The sequence below is a fragment of the Vanessa tameamea genome, chromosome 7, assembly GCF_037043105.1.
Source record: "Vanessa tameamea isolate UH-Manoa-2023 chromosome 7, ilVanTame1 primary haplotype, whole genome shotgun sequence".
NCBI lineage: Eukaryota > Metazoa > Arthropoda > Insecta > Lepidoptera > Nymphalidae > Vanessa > Vanessa tameamea.
In genome coordinates this window covers 12,498,402-12,525,176 of record NC_087315.1, presented here as the reverse complement: position 1 = coordinate 12,525,176, position 26,775 = coordinate 12,498,402, and the positions used below count along the sequence as shown (strand labels likewise).

At 32.8% G+C, this 26,775-nt stretch overlaps 1 protein-coding gene and 1 long non-coding RNA gene across 2 annotated transcripts in view; one reads left to right on the top strand and one right to left on the bottom strand.

The window, feature by feature from the left end:
- LOC113395738 (angiotensin-converting enzyme) overlaps nucleotides 1–26,775 on the bottom strand; it is a 169,363-nt gene that overhangs the window by 62,462 nt on the left and 80,126 nt on the right. The gene's annotated exons all lie outside the window — the stretch shown is intronic.
- Nucleotides 24,745–25,777, top strand: LOC135193363 (uncharacterized). Its single transcript, XR_010309185.1, has 2 exons — nucleotides 24,745–24,906; nucleotides 25,555–25,777. It is a non-coding gene; the product is annotated as an uncharacterized LOC135193363 (long non-coding RNA).

Here is a 26,775-nt window from a genome sequence, read left to right as displayed (position 1 = left end):
TCATGACATGTTCATTTTTGAGTGAATCCTTGTAACTAAAGATTCAATGGATATAGCATATTAGTTCACAAGGTTGGCGGTGCGTAGGCGATCTAAGGATATATTATACAGCGTCAATGTTTGTCGATAGTGTTCACGTTAACCTACATATTTCATAAATCAAATCTATCAAGTAAATTCTAATATGTTTAGGAATAAAAGTATTATTATTTTATACTAAATGTTACAGTCAAAACACGTTCTCCAATAAGACTTTTTTGGTGATATTCACGGAAAGTAAGTTTGTCAAAATTAAAAGTCAGTATTACACTTTATTCAAATAAGCCCATATAAATAGTAAGACACAAGACTCTTTACTATTTGTTTTTTGGAAAAATATACATGTAATCATTATAATTATATGGACATACATTAGGTTTTATCAAAATAAATATTTATTCAATATTAATTTTTGTCAAAAACACACACACATATATATATATATGTATTTTTATTATAATACCCTATGCTCTTGTATCTAGCTCTATGTATGTCTTCAAATATTATTATATTTTTACAAAAATATTCAATTAATTTTAAGGACGCACATTTGTTAATCGAATGTATATTATACTGCATCTTGAATTCGTAAAATTAAATTTTTTTAACCACGCCTTAATTTTAGACAGAAAGTCATTAATGCATCCATACCATAATACTAGTATTGCGACATTGATGAGCTCTAAGCTTTTTTAAATGTCGACTATCTAGTAATCTTGACCAATCTATGTAATATATTTACAAGAAAAAATATATACGTTGTGTATGTCGTCTTAAAAATATATCTTGATCCTATATGAAGAATCAACACTCTTTTAGCTTTGAGTACTCCATTAAACAACCATAAATTATAACAGTCATATATCTTACTGTACTATCTTTATCTAACAGACAGGCGCCAAAAACCCGGGCGCCACGTGTTGGGTCTCCTCGATATGGTCAAGTCGTCGTTCATCGGTGAAGCGCCACAGAAGGTATAAAAATCTTTTTAGGGCAATCGCCAGAACTCTGCTTGCACCGGGTGCTTGTTGTCTCTAAGTTAATATAAGATTAGAGCTTAAGGAGGGTGACATCTTCATGCAAAGCTTATTAAATTATACTTAAAATCCTGTTAGGTATTAATTACAATCTTAACTCCAAATATAATTAAATTAATCCTGATAATAGTTCTAATACAAAATAATATAAAATTAATTCTTCATAATGACTCGTATTTTTATAACGGCATCTTCCTTTTTTATTTTGCGAGTGAATTTTTAACATCGATCACATATTGAAGAGCTATTCTGTAACGAACTCGAAACTGACCACAGAATACTGTCGTAATTGTCAAAAAGCGATGTGACATTGACTATACATTTTTTTTATATCTATGAGATACATCAAAGTAACAGCGTAAGTCGGTTGTCAATATTTCACGAGCGAGAGATACGAAATTAGTCCTATCGGAATAAAACAGTTGTGGAAATTTGGTACAGGAAAATACGTTAAGGTTATTTTGTTAGTTTCACAAACATAATGTCAGCACAAATACAATTTGAATTTATTTTATGCTATTAATAATATGCCGAGATGGCCCAGTGGTTAGAACGCGTGCATCTTAACCGATGATTTCGTGTTCAAACCTAGGCAGGCACCACTAAATTTTCATGTGCTTAATTTGTGTTTATAATTCATCTCGTGCTCGGCGGTGAAGGAAAACATCGTGCTGAAACCTGCATGTGTCTAATGTCAACGAAAATCTGCCACATGTGTATTCCACCAACCCGCATTGGAGCAGCGTGGTGGAATATGTTCCAAACCTTCTCCTCAAAGGGAGAGGAGGCCTTAGCCCAGCAGTGGGAAGTTACAGGCTGCTAATGTATTAATAATATGTGATGATATAATTAAATTGTAAAAGGAAAACTCGAGTAAGTGTACACGGCTTCAATTCTTTTTTTATTTTGTTTGCAGTCTTAATCTCGCAACTTGATTTCGAAATTTCGTACGCCACACGTACTTTCAAATTACGTGTTTTTTTTTCTTTTCGCTCTACGTATTAAATTAATGTTCTAACTTATATTCCAATGGATATTGTCTGTTTAAAGTTAAATCAACACTTGGCCGTTAAATTGAATATACATATAATAAAATTGGAGTGTCTGTTTGTAATATTAAAATTACCGCTTTTTACTAAATGCATATTTATACACGGTAAATATATCAAATCACCATTTTTTTATTTTTTTTTCTGTCTGTCTGTCTGTCGGTTTGTTCCTTCTAATCTCTGGAATGGCTGGACCGATTTTGACAGTGTGAACTTACACTGGCAGATAGCTGGTGTAATAAGGAGTAACTTAGACTAAAGCATTATGTTTTTTGTTTTGCTATTAAATAAAAGTTTTTATAAAAATATACATTCATTTTAATGTCCAAATCAAAATAAAACCAGAACGTATATGTGACTTATGTGAGCAATTTTTAATCGTATTTTAATAAGATTAAATTAAATGTAAACTTATCACCGGTACGTAAAGTAGATTTTATGAGGCACCGGCAAGAATCTTAGCAGTTACTTTTTTCTTTTCTATTTTTTTAATCATATAAAATAAAAATCTTGTATGAAAATTGATGAAAACAAACTCCACTCTATTTTATCATCTATATAATTGTGAAGAGAACAATACAACTTATTTAATTTAATAGTATGATTATTTATATATGTATATAAAATAACAAGTCCTGACTGACTGATTCATCATCGCCGAGCGTAAGCTATTGAAGTTAGGACCTTTAAATTTGGTGAGTAGGATCTTTTTATTGAGTAGACACCCACTAAGAAAGCAATTTTGGAAATTCAAGCCCTAAGGGGGTGAAATAGGGGTTGAACGTTTGTATGGAAGTCCGTCATTTTTTAAGTTAGAAACATGAAACTTTATTTTTGAGATACTGATTAAAAATGAGTAGATGCTTATTTACGCGTTTCCGGATTTTTAAACCCTAAAGGGGTGAAATAAGGATTGAAAGTTTGTAGGGAATACCGTCATTTTTTAAAGTTAGAAATATGAAATTTTATTTTTGGGATACTGATTAGAAATCAGTAGATATACGTTTAAGCGTTTCTACATATTCTACCCCTAAAGGGGTGAAATAACGGTTGAAAGTTAGTATGGAAGTCAGTCATTTTTTAAGGTAGAAATATGAAATTATTTTTAGGGATATTGACAAAAAATGAGTAGATACATATTTAAGCGTTTCTGGATATTCTACCCCTAAGGGGGTGAAATAATGGTTGAACATTTGTATGGAAGTCCGTTATTTTTAAAGTTAGAAACACGAAACTTTATTTTTAGCATAATGGTTGAATATGTGTAGATATGTATTTAAGCGTTTCTGTATATTCTACCCCTAAGGGTTGAAATAAGGGTTGAAAATTCGTATACAGGTTAGTCTGCAAACCGTAATTTTTGAAGTTATAAGCATTAATCTTTATTTTTGGGCTACTGATGAGAAATGCGTAGATATGTATTTAAGCGTTTTTGGATATTCTACCCCTAAGGGTTGAAATAGGGGTTGAATTTTCGTATATAGGTTAATCTTGAAGCCCGTCATTTTTTATGTTAGGAGATTGGCGCGCCAATAATGTTACAGAGGAATTTAAGACCTCAAAAATTATGCAACGGCACCAGACTAATATTAAGGGTTCTCTATCGTAATGTCATAGGTTACAGTTATCACTGTACTAAAAGAGAAATGGTGTATATTCCACGAATATCTTTGATACCATCAGAATACCCCTTTAATTTCAAGAGAGTACATTTCTCATTACACTTAACAAAGTACATTACAATTAATAAAGTACAAGGTCAAATTTCTAAAATGGCCGGAGTAGATATAAGAGAAGACTGTTTTTCGTATGGCCATCTCTAAATAGCCTGTTCGAGAGTAAGCTCTGTAAGGAGTCTGGTGTATCTGGTGTATCTAGTCTGGTGTAGCCACGAAAGTCGAACCACAAATGAGGTTTTAAATTAACGTAATATTTTAAATTTTCTGTAATATAATAAATTTTCACGCGAGCAAAACCGCGGGCAACAGCTAGTTAGCTATATAAAGATTTGCTGCATTTTATTATGGATTTTATACCTATGTTTTATATATTGTTAAAAAAAATATTTAATCAATACTCAAGATTTATGCTCGTTAACTATTAATGCAATCTTTTACGCCATAACATTGAATATAATATTATTAAAATCTATGCAATTAAAGTGTAACTATTAACGGAGCTAACCGGACCGCCCGTCACAAATGAAACATTTTTATTGATTATATGATGTGCACGCGCACTGTGCAACGCCAAGGTCATTTCCACACCCACAAGAAAGGAGGTTACGTTTAACGGGAGTGACGGAGTTACGACATTGTGAATGGATCCTATCTACAACTGTATTTGTCATAACATTATGAGATACGTAAGTTTTATTTGAATACAAGCTGTTGTACTATATCTAGACTTATATACACAGATATTGAAAGTGCTCTAATTTTGAATAGAAATTCAGTGTAATTGACTTAGAAATAATTGATATTGGAAGTGACCCGGTAGCACGAGAAGATCTCGAGCGAAGGTCGAGGCAAGCACTAAGCATACATACATACATACATACCTTATGTTCAAAATAAATGTGCTTTTGTCATTATATTAAAAGTAATACCATACCGATCATTAATACTTTAAGAAATATATAATAAACATTTTACAGATTCGGTATTAATTATATAATTACCTTATGTATTTACTTTCATTTTATAATGGTTATATAACTGTATATGAAAGGTTTTATAATTGTATAGTCATTTAGGTTAAATTATAAGACTGTAACTCTCGATGTCCTGAATCCAGGACCAAGCGAATGAACATTAAATAGGTTTTCTGATAACGAATTGGTAGCTTATGCGGATAAAGTAATTTGAAAAATATAAATAAATAATATAAAAATGAATAAAGAGCGCCCTTTTGTTAAGAAGTGCCTTCTTTCCAAACCGGTAGGAAGTAATTGAATCATGTAAAACGAACATTCAAAAGTGCACGCAACAGCCTACTCGAATAAAGTACATTTTGCTTTTGAATAAACCATAAACTATGAAATTAAAAAAAATACCCAATACATAAATAAATGAAAGTATTTCTAAAATAGGGAATAAATTTTATTTAATTATATTAAGTAGATTTATTAATAGTATAATACGTACATGTTTGACAGCTTTATATTAAGAATTTAAATAGGTATATTATATTCCATACAGAAATGAATAACAGCTGTATAAAGGTAAGAGTGCGAGCAGCATTTTCTCGTTGAATTGCAAATCCCATATTCTGGCCGAATATGAACCGGCCCTTTTGTCTCTGGATACAATAAAATTGTTTATTATATGATTAATAAAAGCGTTTTTTGCTAACACTATTTTACATTAATAAATTTGTAATAAAAAACCATTATACTATAAATATAAGTGGCAGTCACGGTCACATCTGTAGAAGAATCTGATAGCCGTTGGGGCAAGAAGGTTCTAGAGTGGAGACCGCGAATCGGTAGGAGTAGCGTAGGACGCCCTGCGGCACGGTGGACCGACGATATATGGAAGGAAGATGGATGAGAAGGGCCGAAGATCGGGCTCAGTTGCGCGCCTTGGGGGAGGACTACATCCAGCAGATCTAGAGCCTAGATCAATTTTATAGTATAGGCTGAATGTCGATGTTATATGAAATTTCGAAGAATATTGATTTGATTTTGAGTGTCTTAACAGTGTTTTATTAATTTAAATAACCTTTTTTTAAATCTTGAATTACTTTTGTTAAAAAAATGTTTTTTTTTTAATTCATATAAATTTTTTGTTGACTTTTAGAGTAGGTACGTTCATTTTTCCTCATTTACGTTTAATTTAAAATAACAACAGATTTTGACTGAGCTGTATTCTGTAAGCAATACTGTTTAAGTGATTAAAATGATTACATACACTGAAATTATTCTAGTTAAAATTATTTTCGGAAACCTAAACTACATCAAATATAAAATTTCATACTATACAATGATTTCATCTCATATAATTACGGTAATCTCGTATTACACTTGTTGATTTGCCAATCTAACGGTTGAAAGTGTAAAGCGATTGGCGATTGGATATCAAAACTTTGTTTTTCCTAGCCAATGTCCCGCTAAATTTTCATAAGGATAAAATATTCCATTTTTAAAAAGTACTCCATATTATCAATTGGGATGTATTGACAGTAACGCGTTACGTAACGAAGCTTATATATATATATATATATAGCAGCAAATACAATTAGGTAATTATAGAAGATTAAGTAAGTTTATATAATTCAGTTAAAAACAAAAAATATTTATTTATATAGTGATTAATTTTTATCAAATGATTGTTATCTAAATATATATTATAAGAAGTATAAATTAAGTATATTTGGTAAACGGCTATAGAGGACATCGAAATCGCTTGTACTTGTTGCTTGTAGCGAATCGTTGAACGTCTGTCCGTTTTGCTCCACATACGCCGTACTTAGACGCGACATTGCAAAAGGCACGCATTTTCGCAAGAACCATTAAAACTGTTCTTTTATTATTTAACCTTAATATTTTATTTTTAAAAGTAAAAGTATTAGTTAGCGGATAATTTTTGTTTCATGATTTTAACCAGCTGTAACGAGAAGCGAAGTAAATTTTATTTCTATTATGCATAGTGTAATCAATGTGTGTTAATTATCGAAGCAGATAAAAAATTTTAGAAGTCACCATGAATAAAAATCAAGTTCATTATTTTACCAAGTCTTAATAGTAAGAGTTAAACGGAAAACAATGTAAATAATTATATATTATTGACGATTATGTAATATGAATAGATTATATTCGTACGCACAAGTGCACACGTGGTAGGGCTTTGTGCAATCCCGTTTGGGTGGGTACTATCCACTTATCAAATATTCTACCGCCCAATACTTAGTATTGTTGTGTTCCGGTTTGAAGGGTGACTGAGCCAGTATAACTAGAGACAAGGGACATAACATCTGAGGACCGATAATTGGTAGCGCACTGGCGATAGAATTAATGATTAATGTTCACAGTGTCATTGTTTATCGGCGATGGTAACCACTTTCCATCAGGCTCATTGGCATCAAAAGTCTTCCACTCTTCGCTCATTATCGCAATCCGTCGACAACCTAAATCCTAAGATAATTATGATGATATTATGATGTTTATTCATGCCAAGCATGATCTGGTACGACTTCAGTTAAAATACAATCGGTGAAAATGTAGGAAATTAAAATACAAAGTGAGATATAATTAAATACAATTAATGACTAAACTGAAATCTGCAACAAGGAAAGTTGCTTTAAGCAGCGCTCAGATTGTATTTTGTAATTAATATTTACACCTTTCATCTCGTCTCGAAATTGATACTAAGGAGGTCTAACCGTAGCAAAGCCACAGCGATTAGTTTTCAAATAATTCGATCAGAAATGGACGTTTAAATTCAAAACCAAATAACAATCTTAGTTATATTATAAATCGTTTGAACAGATCGATGGATTTTAAGAAAATTAGGCATAAAAGTCCATTACATCATTGAATAGGACATAGTTGATATTATATCGTTTAATATTGTACACTGAAAGATGTGAAGTAACAGCTATTAATCTTAATAAAAAAAAAAACACACAGACACACAACTTAACTGTCACATTTTTTTATGTTACAGGGGGCAAACGAGCAGGAGGGTCACCTGATGGAAAGTGATTACCACCACCCATGGACATCTGCAACACCGGGGGACATGCAGGTGCGTTGCCGGCCTTTAAGAATAAAAAAGCGTAAATTTTGTAAGATCTACTAAGCGACATTTAAATTTGTAAATCGTGTTTAAAATTACATCTGCACCATAACGCCTGCTTAGTGGCTAATCTTGTGTCACATAAATCGTTGAGCTCTATATTAAGCTCTACTGTGCAATAATTCAAAATGGATTTTTACACTGATAATTCAATTCGACTAGAGTTCGTGACTTCGTTAGCGTAATTATCGTACTTTAATCTTTAACTTGGTTACGGTTGATTGAACGGTTAACCAACAAACATGCACATAAACAAATTTATATTACATTTATATGTTGTCTATGTATATATTTTTATATCACTATATATTATATCGCAACATGAAATATAAGAAGGCTTCCTGGTGATCGAATTTTATGTTATTGATCGTATAGCGAGAGAAACATTTTATTAAAACCAAATATATTTTAGAAGATGATTGATGTTAGTCAATCAGTTATATTATGTATTTATTAGTCTAACCGATTTAAAAAAAATAATTTCGAATTTCAAATCTCTTCTTTTTTTATTTATGACGTTCTCCCATTTGACGTGTGGAGAATTTGAGTAGATTTGTGGGATTATTTTGCTATGGTAGGAATCATTGCAAAATATTTATTGTTCCTCCTATTTGCGAAATATTAAAAAAAATGTATCTTTTTTTATAATTTTACTAAACAATAACGCCACTAACCTTGGGAGCTAAGATATTATGTCCCTTTTTCTAGCACCAATATCTGACAATATTTGATGAGTGGGAACCTACTGAGATGGGCTTACTAGCAAACCTGTGTCGTGGCAAATAAAATAATAATTACGTTACTGTATTTAAAACGTCACAGATAACTATTTTAATATATACTAGTTTTTTTTATTTAAAATACTTTATTACACAACACAGGAATACATAATATAAACACAAAACATTAAATAAATGGTTTCAAAGTCGGTGTCAAAGTCGGTCTTACCGCTTATAGCGATCTCTCACAGACAACCTTTGGTGATTGAAACTTAAAATGAAAACAGGGAAGTGAAGAAATAGATAGAGAGAGGAGATAAAAAACTATAATATAAAAATATTACTACACATAGCTACATCCCAATAATACACACATAATAATATAGTATATATTATATAATTATAGACTATCAATATAAATACATACATAATTATAAACTACATATTATTACATACATTATTTAGATATGGATAGATAATAGTTTTTCAAACGATGCTTAAAGATGGACAAGGATTTAGCCTGACGTATATCGGTGGGTACTGCATTCCAAATTTTGACGGTTTTCAAAGCGAAAGAGCTGATGTAGGTTTGTGTCCGGCTGCAGGGTGTTACCCGTTTTGTTATCCTCACTAGAACGCAGGTTGTGAATGCTGTCAGACTTAAGAAATTTAAAGCGTTCTTTAAGGTAAGGTGGTGTTCGACATATAGTATCGAGTAGAGAAGAGATAAGGCGTGCAAGTTCCTTCGAAGCTTGATTGGCAGCCACTTTAACTGAGACCGATACTACGAAACATGATCAAACTTACGCAGACCAAAGATAAATCTAATGGCCAAATTTTGCAGCCGTTCTAATTTATTTAGAAGGTCTTCGGTTAAGTCAATGTAGCAGGCGTCAGCATAATCCAATATTGGAAAAAGCAAAGCAATGGCTAAGCTGATATTAGCCTTGATGGGCAGTAGATTTTTTCATCGCCTTAAAAAATCAATGATGGCATACATCTTACGGCTCATTTCTGCAGCTTGAGGTACCCAGGAGAAGGAAGTATCCAGAAGTAGTCCAAGATTTTTAACATTGTCTTGTAGCGGTAATATGTGGCCCTCAAACATAATTGGAGATAGATTTTTGTCTTTAACCCTAGACAGAAGCTTAAGACTGCCAAAAACAGCCACTTGCGACTTCCTCGGATTCACTTGTAGACCATAAGATTTACACCATTCACTGATCTTAGCCAAATCATTATTCAAAGTTGCAACAGCCTCGTCAACACCGTCCAAGGGAGCGGTAACATAAATTTGAAGATCATCAGCATATAGATGATAGAAGGAAGAGATAAGTGTGGAGAGAGTATTAATAAAAATAGAAAAGAGGAGGGGAGAGAGTACACCACCTTGCGGAACACGAGAAGGAATATCTAAATAAGGTGAAATACGACTATTTGCCTTTATGCATTGCTGTCGATTAAGTAGGCAAGAGCGAAACCAATCAATAGGAGTAGAATCTATGTTTAGAGATTTTAAGATTGCCAAGCATATGTATGTCGTAGTCGATGGTATTAAAGGCATTTGAGAAGTCTAAGAGAGCTAGTACAGTTAAGGATTTGTTATCAATTCCGCAATTTAGTATTAATAGATATAACGTTACCTGTCTGTGTGTTCATCGTATAGTATTTATAACGCCTTAAGAGATTGTATTTTCAAAACAATTTAGTGCTATCGAGTTTTGCGATTTAATGCGATCGATAAAAGTAAGATTTTATTTCGATGAGAATTACTGATCTTTATCGTATAGCAAATTGTGAACTACTACAAAAGTAGTAACAAAATAGTTTTTCATTGTTATAGTAGTTACTGTGACTATCAAAAAGTATTAGTGATGCTTTTTCATTAAATATGAATTGAATTTTAATGACACAGTGATATCCCAGTAAGAACTCACGTGATTAGATTAAACATAGTCGTCAGATGTTGATATAAGGCAGCGGTTAGGATTGATTTGTACGCTTACGTTTATTAATGCCTTTTATGCTTATAAACATATTATCAAAAATTGATACGCATTTAGGCGATATTGAATTCAATCTTATATGCTTAATTAAACATTGTATATATAACAATGTTAGCGGATTGTTTGTATACTATGACAATAAGAGTATTGTTAACCAGGCAACATGAAGTACTTCATCATATTCGTCTTTTGTATCGTCGCTGTAACAAATGTTATGGCACAGAGTAAGTTTTCATTTACAACAATCAAAACTAATAATATCAATTTTTTGTACTTAAAAATCTCTTCAAATATTTGACCGTTGATATTCTTTCTAATGCTATTAGTGCACAATAATGCTACATAGAAAAAAAAATCAACGCAATAGACGACACCAACTTACTTTAGTCCACACAGTGGTTTTCGCAACTGAATTCGTATATAGGAATGGTTTTCATGATTGTCTTTGTTACGATTTCTGACATATATATAATATATGTATTCTCAGCCTAACCTTGCCTACACACAATGAAAATATTTTATTGAAATTTAATCCATTCTCTAAAACGCCAAAGCACCAAATCACCTAACATAAAATCTAATATGATATATTCCATTGGCCTCTACCCTCTGATCATTCTTTTAAGGATAACTGACTACAGCAGTATTAATTTTGCATAAACAGCTAGAATTATATTTCTGATGTTAGTTGTATATAAGCAGCCTAGGTTCCTCCTTGAGGTTCAAGCTATAACAAATTTCATTAAAAGCGTAAGAGACAGAAGAATTTATTAAGAAAAATACTTTTTGCTTTTAGATGGCGTAACATGCTACAGCAACGACGATTGTAATCGAATTTGCAACCGAAAATGTGACTTGTACTCAACTATAGGTGTATGCTCCAACTACATTTGTTATTGTATGGTTGTAAACCAAGGAATTGGATCGTCGCAGTCGTTATCGGCACGCCCTTGAATAAAGAAAGACTTGTTATGATATTTAAAATGTTAATTAATACTTAACAATTTTACCGTCGAAATAATTTTTTTTTGAAAAGAATTAAGTATTTGCACTATTAAAAAGTCGAATTAAATCGATTTAAAATTAATTAAAAATGTGTGTTCATATATCCTTTACATAATTTATGTCGACTTTCCTCTTTATAATTATCTTGTTAAGAGCTCAGGTAAATATTGGGATCTTTTATCCTCATTTATTTTGAGGTTTGAATATTATTTTCTTCGTGCAAGAAAATAAAGTCTGTATAAAATGTCAGGCCTTATATTATCCTAGACCTTATAAATGCCAATATATTATCTGTAGTATCCGATTCGAGTCTTATAAAACTGTAGATCTGAAATGGCCTAGAGGTTGTATGTTCTAAACATGTGAGATTTCATGTACTTAATTTGTATTAATAATAAATTACTAGTACGGCAATGAATGAAAACATTCTTGCAGGTACCTGTATTTTTTATTACATCTTGGATAAAAGATTTTAAATTAACATGGTTATTTTTATTACTAACATTATCTAAAACGGGATATTTACCATGTTTTTTATTTTTATTTGGTGGAGCTCCTCCGGTGGAAATCCTATGTTGGACAGACGAAACGTACGGTATCTTGTCGTATCAACGAACATATCAAGGCGGTAAAAAACAATGATACCAAGAAATCAGCCATCGCGGAACATCTTCTGGAAGCCGGGCCGAACCATTGGATCGAGTTTCATAATGCTCAGATACTCGCGACAGAACGCCATTACATACCCCGACTGGTACGAGAAGTCATTGAAATTACTAAATATAGTAATTTCAATAGGGAAGATGGGTTTCAACTGTCAAAAGTATGGAATCCAGTGATAAAATTATGCAAACCCTTGAATAACAATATAAAAAATTCGCGAATCGATACGGTGAGTTTCGTTTGTAAAACACGGGATCGAGTTTCGAGTGTAAATAAAACAAATAGTAGGGGTGAAAGTGACAGTGGTAGTGGTAACCAGTGTTTACGCAGCAAACGTACGAGAAAGGAGGTAGTCCGATATGGACACTTCTAATGCCGTCAACATCTACCCGCAAACGTCAGTCTCGTGAACAAGACATTCGTAGATAATGTCGAAATATCGAGCTCCACCAAATAAAAATAAAAAACATGGTAAATATCCCGTTTTAGATAATCTTGGATAAAATCATTTAAATGTGTATCCAAAAAGCATTAGAGCAGCGTGGTAAAATAAGTTCCAAAAGCTGAAAAGAAAAACCTACACAGAAATGTATTAACGGGCTTTCATAATAGTTCTAGTTGAACCTGCGGCTTTATCTATAGCGAACAAACCAGGACCACTCATTTTCCCTCCTCTTGGGGTGAATTAAAAAAAATAGCCTATATCCTTCTCGGAACTTACTATCTCCATACCAAATTTCATCTAAATCGGTTCAGCAGTTTAAGCGTGAAGAGGTAACATAACAGTTGCTTTCGCAAAAATTGTATACCAATGAAAGTAGCTGAAATCGTTAATATTAAAGCTATATGAATATGAATTCATAGCTGTTGCCATTAATTTATACTGTAGCCTGATAATAATACAATATAACATTCCATTTTATTCCATTAACATAGAATACTTCATAGATCTCTTTTGTATAAAAAACGACCAAAAATGTACCCCTGTAGAACGCCCATTTTTACTGCATACCCAAGAGACTTAGGTATGAAATTAGATATTACTTAAGCCTTTACATAGGCATTGAAATATGAAGTAATGATATCGAGACCTATCTCTTTAACGCCTTTAAGTTTATATGGAAGCGTTTTGTGTTCTTCCAATCGAATGCTTTATGAAAAACACAAAATATTGTTTTTTTTAATATATACTAAACATGTCTATGTGACGCTTTCATCAATATTTGGAAAATATAGAAATTAATAAGAAGTTTAAAATATTTACCTGATGACAGGAATATCTGAATGGTTTTTATAAGTACATTACATTACATTACATTAGCAGCCTGTAACTCTCCCACTGCTGGGCTAAAGGCCTCCTCTCCCTTTGAGGAGAAGGTTTGGAGCATATTCCACCACGCTGCTCCAATGCGGGTTGGTGGAATACACATGTGGCAGAATTTCGTTGAAATTAGACACATGCAGGTTTCCTCACGATGTTTTCCTTCACCGCCGAGCACGAGATGAATTATAAACACAAATTAAGCACATGAAAATTCAGTGGTGCTTGCCTAGGTTTGAACCCGAAATCATCGGTTAAGATGCACGCGTTCTAACCACTGGGCCATCTCGGCTCTTTAGCCATCTGGGCTCTTTTATAAGTAAGTTTGTTTCAATTTTTAATATATATTAAAAAAAAATCTTAGGTATACCTAAGTTAACACAATTTAAAGTAATTAAAATAAAATAAAAGATTATGCTACTACTATCGTGAACCAAAAAATACTACACAACAGTATACGTGCTACTAACAAATACGACAATGGTGCAATTATAGTAGATAATTTAAAGGAAATAAATAATTCCATAAGTATTTAATTTAATCAATTAGACTATACGTCATACACGATATATAAAACCAAAAAGATACAGTCAATATGTCAAAGGGACGAATAAAACAAATATCTCATTTTACAAAGTGGTGACGTAAACGCAGCAGTTTGGTATAAAGTCAAAATATACCTAATTCAAGTAGGCTTTTACAAGCACCTTTGAATCGTCGTTTAACAAACTATATTAAGTGAAACTACCACCTGTTCGGAATGTAGATTCTACCGAGTAGAACCGACAAGAAACTCAGTAGTTATTTTTTTTCAACATTTTAAAATACAGTCATGTTAGTTAGATACAATTTTATATGTATGTAATATATCCTGCCTGGAAGTCAAAAAGTATATACATTAATTTATATATAGAGCACAGCATCTTTAGCAACTATTTTTCATTTAGCAAATAATGTCAATTTGGTCACAAGTACGCCGTATTTTGAGCAAATGAAATTTTAAGCGTCCCAATTGAAATTGAGATATCCGGATCCTTAGACATGTTTCTCTAAGAGAAGCTTTTTGCCTTCTCGAGTTTGCAGATTACAGGTGCTTTTATAATTGCTACAGATGAAAGAATATAATAAACCCTTTATATTGTGTTTTTTTTTACCACCATTATTAAAAGCGAAACTTACCGACAGTTTACACTTCCGTTAACCACGAACGATGTATAACGATCAAATGGCACATTAAACCGTTTACATCGTAATAAAAACGTATATTTTTTTAATTTAATAGCAAATAAATGATTTATTTTTTATTAATTTAATGTCCTAAAGAAGCGTGACATATTACAATTGATTAAGATTAAATAAGATTCTTATCGAATTTTGTCACACTTTATATTTTGAAAAATACATTATATAAAATTTATTCAAAAACTGTATTTATAAATATTCAAAATAGAATCAATTGAATAGACATATTAAAGTCAGCGTACGAAATATCAACCATTCCTTAAAATCTGACACAACTGGTGGTAACTAAGATGTTACGTCACTTGCACCTGTAGTTACACTGGCTCACTCACCCTTGTAACTAGAATTTAACAATACCGAGTATTGCTGTTTGGTGGTAAAAAATGTGATGAGTGTACCTACCTAGAGGGGTTTGCACAAAGCTCTACAACCAAGTATAATCATAAGGCAACTGGCAGTGATTGGAAGAAGAGTAGATGGATCTCAGTGATGTGCCATGGAAGAAACTGTCTGCTAGTGGACTGACAATGGCTGACAATGCTAATGATTCTTTTTAACTCAAAACGTTAAAAAACACGAATTAAAAGTTTATCGCCTATGTCTGGCTGTGTCTTTGCTTTCATAAATCCCAAACGAATTAACTGAATTTTTATAATAAAATTCCGCAGACATTTTTAACTTTGCCGTTTCATAGATTCAAGTAATTTGTAAAAAATAGATTGGTCAAGAAGGCATATTATTCGATACAAGATTATATGGATGTAAAAAAATAGTGGAGTTAATGCTTGTTGACTTCCAGGCAGGAGACATAACATACATATATAATTGTATTGAACTAACATGACTGTATTTTTAGAAGTTGAAAAAGAGTAAGGCTCTTCTCGGTAAAACCTACATTCCGAACCGGTGGTAGCTTAACCTTAAATAGTTTGTCAAATGACGATTCAAAAGTGCTTGTAAAAGCCTACTTGAATAAAGTATATTTTGATTTTGATTTTGATATGTAAGTTTGTCTAATCAGAATAGGTCAAGAAATAGTTTTGTAGAAACTAATTGACTGTGATGCTCTCTAATGAATATCGTTCTAAAGCACTCTGCATACAAACTATATCCTCGAAAACATACATTAGATAATGTGTCCTGTTTAAATGTATTAAGTTGATGTCGAGGTTGGTTTACAAATTTGGTGACTAGGACCTTATGATGGACCAGTAAAGTAGCAATAAGAACTCGATTTTCTCACCCGTAGATCCATTGATCTTAACAACAGATTGATCTTGATTAGATTCAGGTTTTGTCTTGTTTCTCCAAAGACAAATTGTCCAAGGCCATCGCAGGTATTAGTGGTTAGTAACCCCTCATTACCCTGAATTGAGGGAGCTGAGTACCTTTAAAGATGTTCCATGCGTAATAAAAAGGGTACAGTAATCCCATAGTGCCAAGTAGCCCTAGTCGTGTTGGGCCAGTGACAAACTTAACAGCGCAGTTGAATTTATTAATTAACGTATGAGATTGCATTTACCTAGACGAAATAATTGATTGTAACACTTATACATAATAAGTGGTTTTTAATATTCCAATATCGTATAATATGATTTATGGTTTATTAAACAATTTATGCATAACAATTTGTATAATATAGTTTGTACTTTTATATATTATATACTAGCGACCCGTCCTGTCTTTCGCAATGCTGATACTAAATATACTACAGAATGTCTTGCAACGTTCACAGTTTTTCAGTCGTTAGACAATACAAACCGGTATGTCCCGGCGTTTTAAATCTTTAATATCTTCGAAAATATTCATTTAAATTACATTCTGTAAAAGGTCATATTGAACTATATTAAATTCACAATGTATTTAAGGTACTTAATTGGATAAAGATTAATTGCTTAGCTGTATTGTTTAAAATCGCTTCGAAAATAAGCTATTATTTATCGTAAAAAGTGAGGGATAATAAATTGTTATCACTAAGAGATAGATACATAACAACCCGTACTTTTATGAAGACCTTTTAAGGTGTATAATAATATTCATTATTTTGATATATCTCGTAGGGTCCGATACAGTATGATGACAAAAGAATTATTAATATTCAGGTTTAAATTATACAAATAATAAATAGAAATTGTTACTGTACAATCCACGACCGCGTGGAATGTGGGCAAGAATGTTGGCAGCATTTCACCATTGAATCACAATTCAGATTCTCTGGGCAAATAACGAAAGAGCTCTCCAATCATCAGTAGAGGCAATACTTTTAATAATGGTTTTTGTTATCACTCCAATGTCCAAGTGTTCCAACTGCAAATGAGACATGGAGATAATTTGGAATATTTAGATGGTTAGTTCGCTTCAACATTTTCCGTGGCAGATTCAGTTTTTATCACTATTTTAGTGATATGATACGGCCAGCATGTAATGCGGAACAACTTACCTGATCCTTGGACAAAAAACACCATATAATCTCAAGGAGTCCACCTCTTTTCCACCTAAATTCTAATCTTCTAAGCTTAAAGCACAATGGTTTTGAAGACCTATTGATATGCGGCCCCATTCAATGACTAAAAACGTGTCAAGATTTTCAGAGGATAACGTATGGAACCTGACTCTAGTTGATGCTAGAAGCCTGGCGCGGATTTTGCACTTGTAAAATATTGTATCAAACTGTGTAGTTTAACATGGATGCCGTATGCCAAAGAGTTTGTTCTGTAACTTCCTTAGGGATATCGTCACTTCTAGCTCCCTATTGACTCTGTAACATTTGAGATATCGACCGTATATGATTTTAAAATTTTTCAATAGAGGCCTGGAGTACTGGCAACACTTAAATTAGACAAAAATAGCAGGACATTATTTGCTAAAAAATATTTTTAAGGTACTGTAACATTGCCAAACATAAGGGTTAAATTTCAGGCAGATAAGAAAAGACTTCGTTAAGAAATTCCTTTTAAATTGGTTATATTGCTTTCCGAGATATGTTTTTGTTGTTTGAAACTCTTCACATATACATATTTTAATACGAATACAACTGATGCACGCGGTGAAATGACGTGTTCCCGTCGATTAAAGGTCAATAAATGGCAACTAAGTCATTTATTTTTGTTTAAAATATCTTAGGATAAAAAAGTAACATAATCTGCAAGACCACAAATCGTTATAGTCGTAGTTGGAATATTTAGCTAGTTTAGAATAGTGATTTATAGGCGTTTCGAAGAAATGCAATAAAACGTTCCATGCTTATTTAGGAAAAGTTTGTATAAATACAGCTACCTGGCTATGTAGATGCATTGCGATATATTTGCGTGTTGTTAAAAACTAAATCATGAAGTTCTTTGCCGTTTTAATTTTTGGCATCATCGCAATTTCATGTATCATGGCGCACCCACCACCACCCGGTAAGATTTTATGTAATAATATTAGATTACTTTTTCATTTTTTTTGTGGTATTGAACGTTTAAAGTCATCAAATAATTGTGTTGTAGTCTAATGTTTAAGGTCCAAAACAATAACTTAAATTTAAAATGCAAAGTAGTTATTGTAGAGACTTCTGACAGTAAGGATAATTTAAAATTTAAAAAAACATTTTGTTATTCTATAAAGAGCCGAGATGGCCCAGTGGTTAGAACGCGTGCATCTTAACCGATGATTTCGGGTTCAAACCCAGGCAAGCACCACTGAATTTTCATGTGCTTAATTTGTGTTTATAATTCATCTCGTGCTCGGCGGTGAAGGAAAACATCGTGAGGAAACCTGCATGTGTCTAATTTCAACGAAATTCTGCCACATGTGTATTCCACCAACCCGCATTGGAGCAGCGTGGTGGAATATGCTCCAAACCTTCTCCTCAAAGGGAGAGGAGGCCTTTAGCCCAGCAGTGGGAGATTTACAGGCTGCTAATGTTATTCTATTGATTGCTCCGATGGATTCATTCAAATATTACTAAGAGCCAGTTGCATAATATCATCCACGATTAGTAAAATAATCAGACAATAATAAAAGTTTAGTACCTTTTATTGTTGTCTGAAATGGTGATACGACAGAAAGCTGATTATTATGGTCATTTAAAATGGGTTTATCCTTTGGATGTATCATTTCGACAACTATCGATACTTTGTTGTCTATTACAAATCAGGTTTAAGATGATAACTAAATAGATAAAATTAAAAAAAAACCGTTCTTAGACATGTAGACCTATGGTAAGTGATCACCGTCTTCATTACACAATAATACTGTAAAAAACATAAACCATTCCTTACCCCAGTAATGCACGACCAACCATCATTATAATCTATTTGTTCTTTGTATATGTAACTTCATTAGCTCAATCCTCCTTTTAAAAATGATGATGAATTTCGTCGTGACTGATTTCGGGCCCGCTAGCCATTCTCACGAGAGACTGCCTCGTTGATCTAGTAGACAGCTATTGGGTGGCCGATACTGAGTTCCCGGTTTCAAACCCCGGGTCGAGACGTTAAAAAGATATTCAGTTTTTTTTCGTTGATAAATTGTCAGCAGTAGTTCGGGGTCTGGAAGTAATTTTACACTCTCGTATCTCGAAGAACATCTGTATGTAATAGCAATTAATCTAGCATTTGAACTCTTTAAAAATTAAAGAATAACCGATAGTATTAACTTACACGGATCCTAAATTAAATCAAAATTAGACGTTATATAAAGTATAATTTAATTAAAATTAACATTTCTTGCAGGTGGTACTGTAATCGGTAATTCGAACTACGCGACGTGCTACAGTAATGACGATTGTGAACGAATGTGCAACCGAAAATGCGACCCGTACTCTTCTTCGGGTGTGTGCTCCAACTACATCTGCTATTGCATGCTCCTAAACCAGCTAAGCCCTCCGAGACCACAACCACCAATCCTAATAGCATCGGGCCCTTGAATATCACAACTCTTTTGACATTTAAATTTCAAAGAAATATCGCAATAAATGGTTTTGAAATGAATTAATAATTTTTATTTATAATTATATATTATGGGTCCTTGTTTTATATATTTTTTTGCATTCTTGGAAAAAAATCTTCGTACTTTTTCAATTTAAAAATGCAGTAGTGTCATGTTTGTTGGATAAATATATATGTCGCATTCTCTGCACGTTCGGGCTCAGATCGCTCTTCCTTCATTAATCGGTGCTCAAATAAAACCGTTAACAGATTTCTCAATATTTTATTTTAACGGAACAAAATCGGTCATAACATTTGAATGTCTCACAGCTCCATCAAAAATACAGTCTTGCCGTTTCGCATAATCGATTCCATCCAATTGTCAACTTGAAATTTCGATATCGAGAATTTATTAACTAGCAACACCGAGGCATAGTTCTTGATCATATTAACAAACGGCGTTGCTCGTTCTTCGACATATACATATTTACGAGTCTCTATATATTTTATTATATGTTTTTGTATATAATAGTATTTGCTGACTAAAATGACAATGCTCATTGAAAATCAAATCAGTCAGGTCTCTTAAGTCCAGCAAGCAATTTATAAATTTATGATGCTAATAATAATTTAAGCTAACATATAAAAATAAGCATTTAAAATATAGTAACTATTTGAAATTAAACTCATAAATGGTATTTTAACAGAATATAATTTGGAATTTCTACACACATATGTATTTACGTATTTTATAGACATATTTGACAAATTCTGTGAAAAATAATAAGATTTTTATCTAAACTGTTATCTCTACAAAAGAGTTAATCTGTATTTAACAAATCCAGATAAATTAAACGAATGGAGCACGTCTGTGAACAGCAAATATATTATTTTTCATCACCGTAATCTTTAAGCATATAATAGGATCTAAATTCATTATTGCATATTACAGCTATGATCTCACTAAAATATTATGAATTCTCACATATATCATATAAAAAAGCGGTCCTAAAATGTTACTTTGGGGAACCTCCAATATACTAATGGAGGTTATGATTTAACGTATGTAATTTATTTTATTCTGTTATGCTATGTTCTATGTATAAGGAGAACGTAATTTTTATATATTTCTTTAAATACCGCATAATATAACAATTTTGAAAACATGTTTCGCCTTAATCGAACGCCTCAAGGAAGTTGTTTAAGAATATTTATTAAATTAAAATTAGTTACTATAATTTAAAAATATCGTTTGTTTGACAAACTCATATTGAAAACTTATAATACTTTCAAGACGAAGGAAATAATTTTCCAAAATAACCGTTTTTAAGTTTAAGCTATAAATCAAAATTAAATGGAATTGTGGCATGAATGCTAGCAGCATTTTCCAGTTGCATCGAATTCCGATTTTCGGAACGAATAATGACCCACATACTGACCTACGAGCAATAATGAAACTATAGTATGTTTATAATGATATTGCAATAAATGCTAAAGACCACAATAATTTGGTTTTATTTTTTTTAAAATGGATCGATATTATATCTCCTCATCAAAAAAGGCTTGACATCCTTCTTATATCCTTCTTATGTAAATAAGAAGGATGTTAAGCCTTTTTTGATTTGACCAATATCCCACTAAGGAACCGTCTTGTTGTATATTTTATTTTCTAATTATCCGTATATCCGATGAAAAATCCCATCGAAACCATTATACATAATTACGTTCTAATTGCTAAAATATTAGATGTTTTTTGGAATCTGCGTTTTCAATAGACCAATTTAAAAAATTACGAATTTATCTATTTTATTTTAATTGAATTTTTAATAACGTACATCGTTACAAATGTAATTTAAACATAAGCAGAGGTCTACTTTAAAAGGAAATTTCTTACTTTTAAAAATTACGAGCTTCCGAACTTTCCTCCTCAATTTCACCCTCTCAGGTAATTAAGTTTCAAAGGAGAAGACTGTCTGTAACTTATAAACATAATCCTAACGCCTAAAATCCTATATTGGATAAAATATCAGGAGAGGAATTTAGTAAAACCCATAAGTGCCACCTACGTGCACGATCCGGAAGTTTTGTGAAAAATTTGCACAGAAATTGTGCGTGCTTTGTGTGCATTATAAACAATACTGACTGTATTGTTTATAATTTATTAAGTAGATAAAGGTCACAACTACAAACATTGGAATTATATAACAAGGTGCGTTTGTTTGTGTACGAGCGTGAGAAGTTATACTTTTTTTTTAATTTTTCTTCCCTTTTCACCACTACCATAAAACTAAGTCACAAATGTAAACATTCACAATTAAAATTTGTAATCAAATAAATATTGTGAAATAAGACACAACTTATGCATGATAAAGTGAGATGAAAATATAAGGTGTGGAGTTATCATTTTCGATTTAACATTGAATTGGCCGAACAGCGAGCAACTTCGTCCTGTAGTATTTACGTCATCCTGTGCGCGTATCACAAAAAATCGCTTTTATAATTTTCTCATAACGCGTCAAAAGAAGTATAACTTCAATAAATTCGACGGCCTCCGTGGTCGAGTGGTGTGTACACCGGTTTTCATGGGTACGCCACTCCGAGGTCCCGGGTTCGATTCCCGGCCGAGTCGATGTAGAAAAAGTTCATTAATTTTCTATATTGTCTTGGGTCTGGGTGTATGTGGTACCGTCGTTACTTCTGATTTTCCATAACACAAGTGCTTTAGCTACTTACAATGGGATCAGAGTAATGTATGTGATGTTGTCCAATATTTATTTATATAATAAAATATCTCAATTTATGGTGATGATGCAGATTTCCTTTCAATGTTCACCGATGCAAAAGATGAATTTATATTTATAGCACAAATAAATACATGATAACTACGATTAGTTATCATGTATTTATTTGTGCTCGGTTAGGTTTGATTCCACTGGGCTAGCTCGACTCTTGGGCATGGTATGTATATAAATTGATTTCGTAGGGTTTTATGCATCACATAATCTACCACCAAACAGCAATGAAAACCGGTGTACACACAACTCGATCACGGAGGTCGTCTCGTACAGAATATATAGACATTTAATTTAAACGTAACTATACAAAGTAAACAGTGGAATAGAGTAACTACTGCACATCTTGCCGTTTCTTCTCGGTAAAATCTATATTTTTACTTAAAATATAATATAAATATAATGATTCAAGAGTACTTGTAGGAGCTCACTTGAAAAAAGTATACTTTGTATATTTGGGTAACTTAAAATAATGTATATATGGCTTGCGAAGTTATGGATTGGTTACCAAGCTAACGCCGTAACTGAATAGATTTACTTAAGGTTCAGATTGTATTACGGTGAACGAAATAATTGATTTTAACACTGTTATTTATTTAAATCATTTAATATTTTAACGTATAATATTATAACAATAGTTATATAACAAGGTTTTAGTTGTTTTTCTAATAATTAATTCTACTAATTAATTCGAAACATACTATATAACTGCTAAGTTATAGTTTATATAGTCACATATATAAGTCATTATCTATATAAATATTTTCAAGTGACAAATTTGTTTGTTTGTAACATTAACAGCCTGTAGATTTCCCACTGCTTGGCTAACGCCTCCTCTCCCTTTGAGGAGAAGGTTTGGAGCACATTCCACCACGCTGCTCCAATGCGGGTTGGTGCAATACACATGTCGCAGAATTTCGTTGAAATTAGACACTTGCAGATTTCCTCACGATGTTTTCTTTCACCACCGAGCACGAGACGAATTTTAAACACAAATTAAGCGCATGAAACCCTCAAACATCGGTAAAGATGCACGCGTTCTAATCACTGGACCATCTCGCCTCTTTGCGGCGGTTTGTTTGTAAGTAGAGTATAATCTCCGGAACCCATGATTCAATTCCATTTTTTTTCACTGGTAGAAAACATTATTCGTGATCGCTATAAGATACAAGTTATATAATATCGTATTCTTTATTACTAAATAGTACATGTGCGAAGTCGGGGCAGGTTGCTAGTGTTTTTGGTCACGGTAGCATGTGCAAGCGATCCCGTGGCGCCCACCGAAAGACGGAGAGGGTACCGCTGGTTTTTTAGTGGGTAAACCCGGCGTACCTGGGCGCACTCGGCGTCCAGGGCTCCGGGGAGTCCCACACACCCCCCCACCTTCCATCGCGTGGGGGAAGCGCGTAACGCGTTTTTCCAGCGAGAAAAAAAAAAAAAAAAAAAAGTGTTGCTAGTGTTTATATGTTTAATCAGTAGTCTAGTGACTATAGTTTGGAGATGGCATTTTCAAATTCCAAGTTAGGTTTATACATTGCTACGATTTGTCGTGAATGTCTCTGTAGCTGCCCGGAGTTTTGAATTTGATAGAATAATACGTATAAAATAATTTGATAGTATTTGATTTCAGTGACGAGATTGAGACGATTTTCTGAGTTCTCTACGCAGTTGCCTAAAAGCCATCGCATCCAGAATCATTCAGCAATCATCATCATTTTGTATCATATGTAGTTCCTTATGCAATATTATTTTTTTCTTTTCTTTATGCTATAAGTGTCACCTGACGGAAAGCAACTACCACTACCCATGGATATCTGCAAGACAAGACACCCGGGGCTGTTGCCAGCCTCTGAGAAAAGTCGTATCGGTTCGGCAAAACCGCCGGCGACATAAAATAATCATATTATGCAATTAAAATAATTCACAGTGAGATATAGTCTAAATCATATAGCAGGATAATAAATTCTTGATGAAGCGATCGATTTGCGAGACATTCATATCGAATAAAATTTAAGTATACTTTACTCGAGTAGGCTTTTACAAGCACTACAGAAGAATGGAAGAAACTACAAGAAACTTTATTTATTTTATATGTGTGTAATATCTGTAAGAGGTCGGGTGTGCAAATTAGATTGCAATGAATGTCATCAATAGGCATTTCGAATAAATTTAATTTAATTTCTACGCTTCATTGATGCTTGTATAAATACAACTGCCTGATTATTTAAAAGCATTGTAACATATTACTTCTTGCTTCAAAATAAACCATGAAGTACTTCGCCGTTTTGGTTTTCACCATCCTTGCTTTTACATATGTTATGGCTGGTAAGTTTACATTCAATCGAAATCAAAATATTCTTTATTCAAGTAGGCTCTTATAAGCACTTTTGAATCGTCATGTTACACTGTTGAATTAAATATTTAGCTACCAATATAATTGTCGTGACTTCTATGTATCCGTTTGATATGGTCATGTAATTAGATTTTCGAACGACCAAAATTATAGCTTAGCCCAAAGATTTTCTGATCTTTAGATCTAAGCAGATATTCATGTATTGAAAATTATCTTGTATTAGTAACAGTCCAGAATGGATATATGTCAATTATTGTGTGAGTGGCTTATATCAATGTGTTAAAACCTTTTTCTCGGTAAATATATCAAATTACTTTTAAGAAATAAATTTAAATCAATAATAACATTAGCTTAGCTTCGAATTTTTTTTTTGTACGTAATGCTGGGCTAAATCCACGATTGCCTAATACATCAGTACGAGATGTTGGGATACTAAACCCTGTCAAGTAAATCGTGCAAAACCAACGGTCTATTTTCCGTTGGTCTGGTGTTGATAAATGTGGCAGAATTTTCTATCCATGAAGGTTGCCTTCAACGTCGAGCATGACTAAAGAACTGTAAACTCTTTAGTGCTAGGCCGATTTTTAAAATTATTTTATCAAAAGTACCTATTTTTTCAGGTACCTACGTGCCATGCTTTAATGACGAGGATTGTAATAACTCGTGTCAGAGCAAATGCATCCCATCCTCTGTGACCGGCGTGTGTGCCAATAACATATGTTTCTGCATGCTTATTAGGAATATCATAGGACGACACCATGCTTAAAATTAAATAGCATTAATGTAATTAAATGTTATTTATACAAAAACATGTATTGGCCACAATAAAAGTAATATGTAAAATTATTAGTTTTATTTCAATATATAGTATCACTAAATATCGTTTCTGATATGTGTATTTGAATCATCATCATCGTCCTGCCCTTATCCCAATTTTATTTAGGGTCGGCGCAGCATGTCTTCTTTTTCCAGACTTCTCTGCCTGACGTCATAACACAAGTAACATTCTTTCAATCCATTTCGTCTTTCATACAATCCATCCATCGTTTCCTTGGACGTCCTCTTCCTCTATATCCATTCACGTCAATGCTCAAGACCTTCCTGCTATGTGTATTTGAATATATATAATAATAATAAAACAGCTTTATTTATTCCACAAACATAAATTGTAACCAACAAATTTAGTAAATTGAACCATTTTGATTTGTGGACCCCCTCAGGTTAAAAGTCTCCTCCAAAGAATTCCATTTATTTCTGTTTTTGGCAGAGGTCATCCAGTCCCTTCCTATGTAGGCTACAATCTCGTCCTGCCACCGAGCGCACGGGCGACCTCTCTTTCTAGCGCCAAACGGTCCTTTCCATCTCGTGATGTTGGTAGTCCATCGACTGTCGTCATATCTCGCCAAATGACCAGCCCACCTCCACTTCAGACTTTGAGAGAACTGTAGAGCATCCTTTAGCTTAGTTACCTTTCGGATTTTTGTGTTTCTTATTCTATCTTTTAGTTTTATATTTAAAATATAATTTTATGTAGGTATATATTGAATATAAATACCTACATAAAAACTATTTATATTGGGTGTTTGACTAAGCTATTCATTTGTCATTTTTTATGACATATGTAATTTTTTATTATATAAGACGGCCAAATAGGTCAGTTGATGGTAAGTGGTCACCACCATTGTGGCCCATACATATTGAAGCTGTAGGAAATGGTAACCATTCGTCGTCAGTGCGCCATCAACCTTGGGAAATAAGTTGTTATATCTTTTGTGCCTTGTACACTGGCTAACTCGCCCTTCAAACCGGAACACAAACTAAAATGATCAGCTACTGCACAA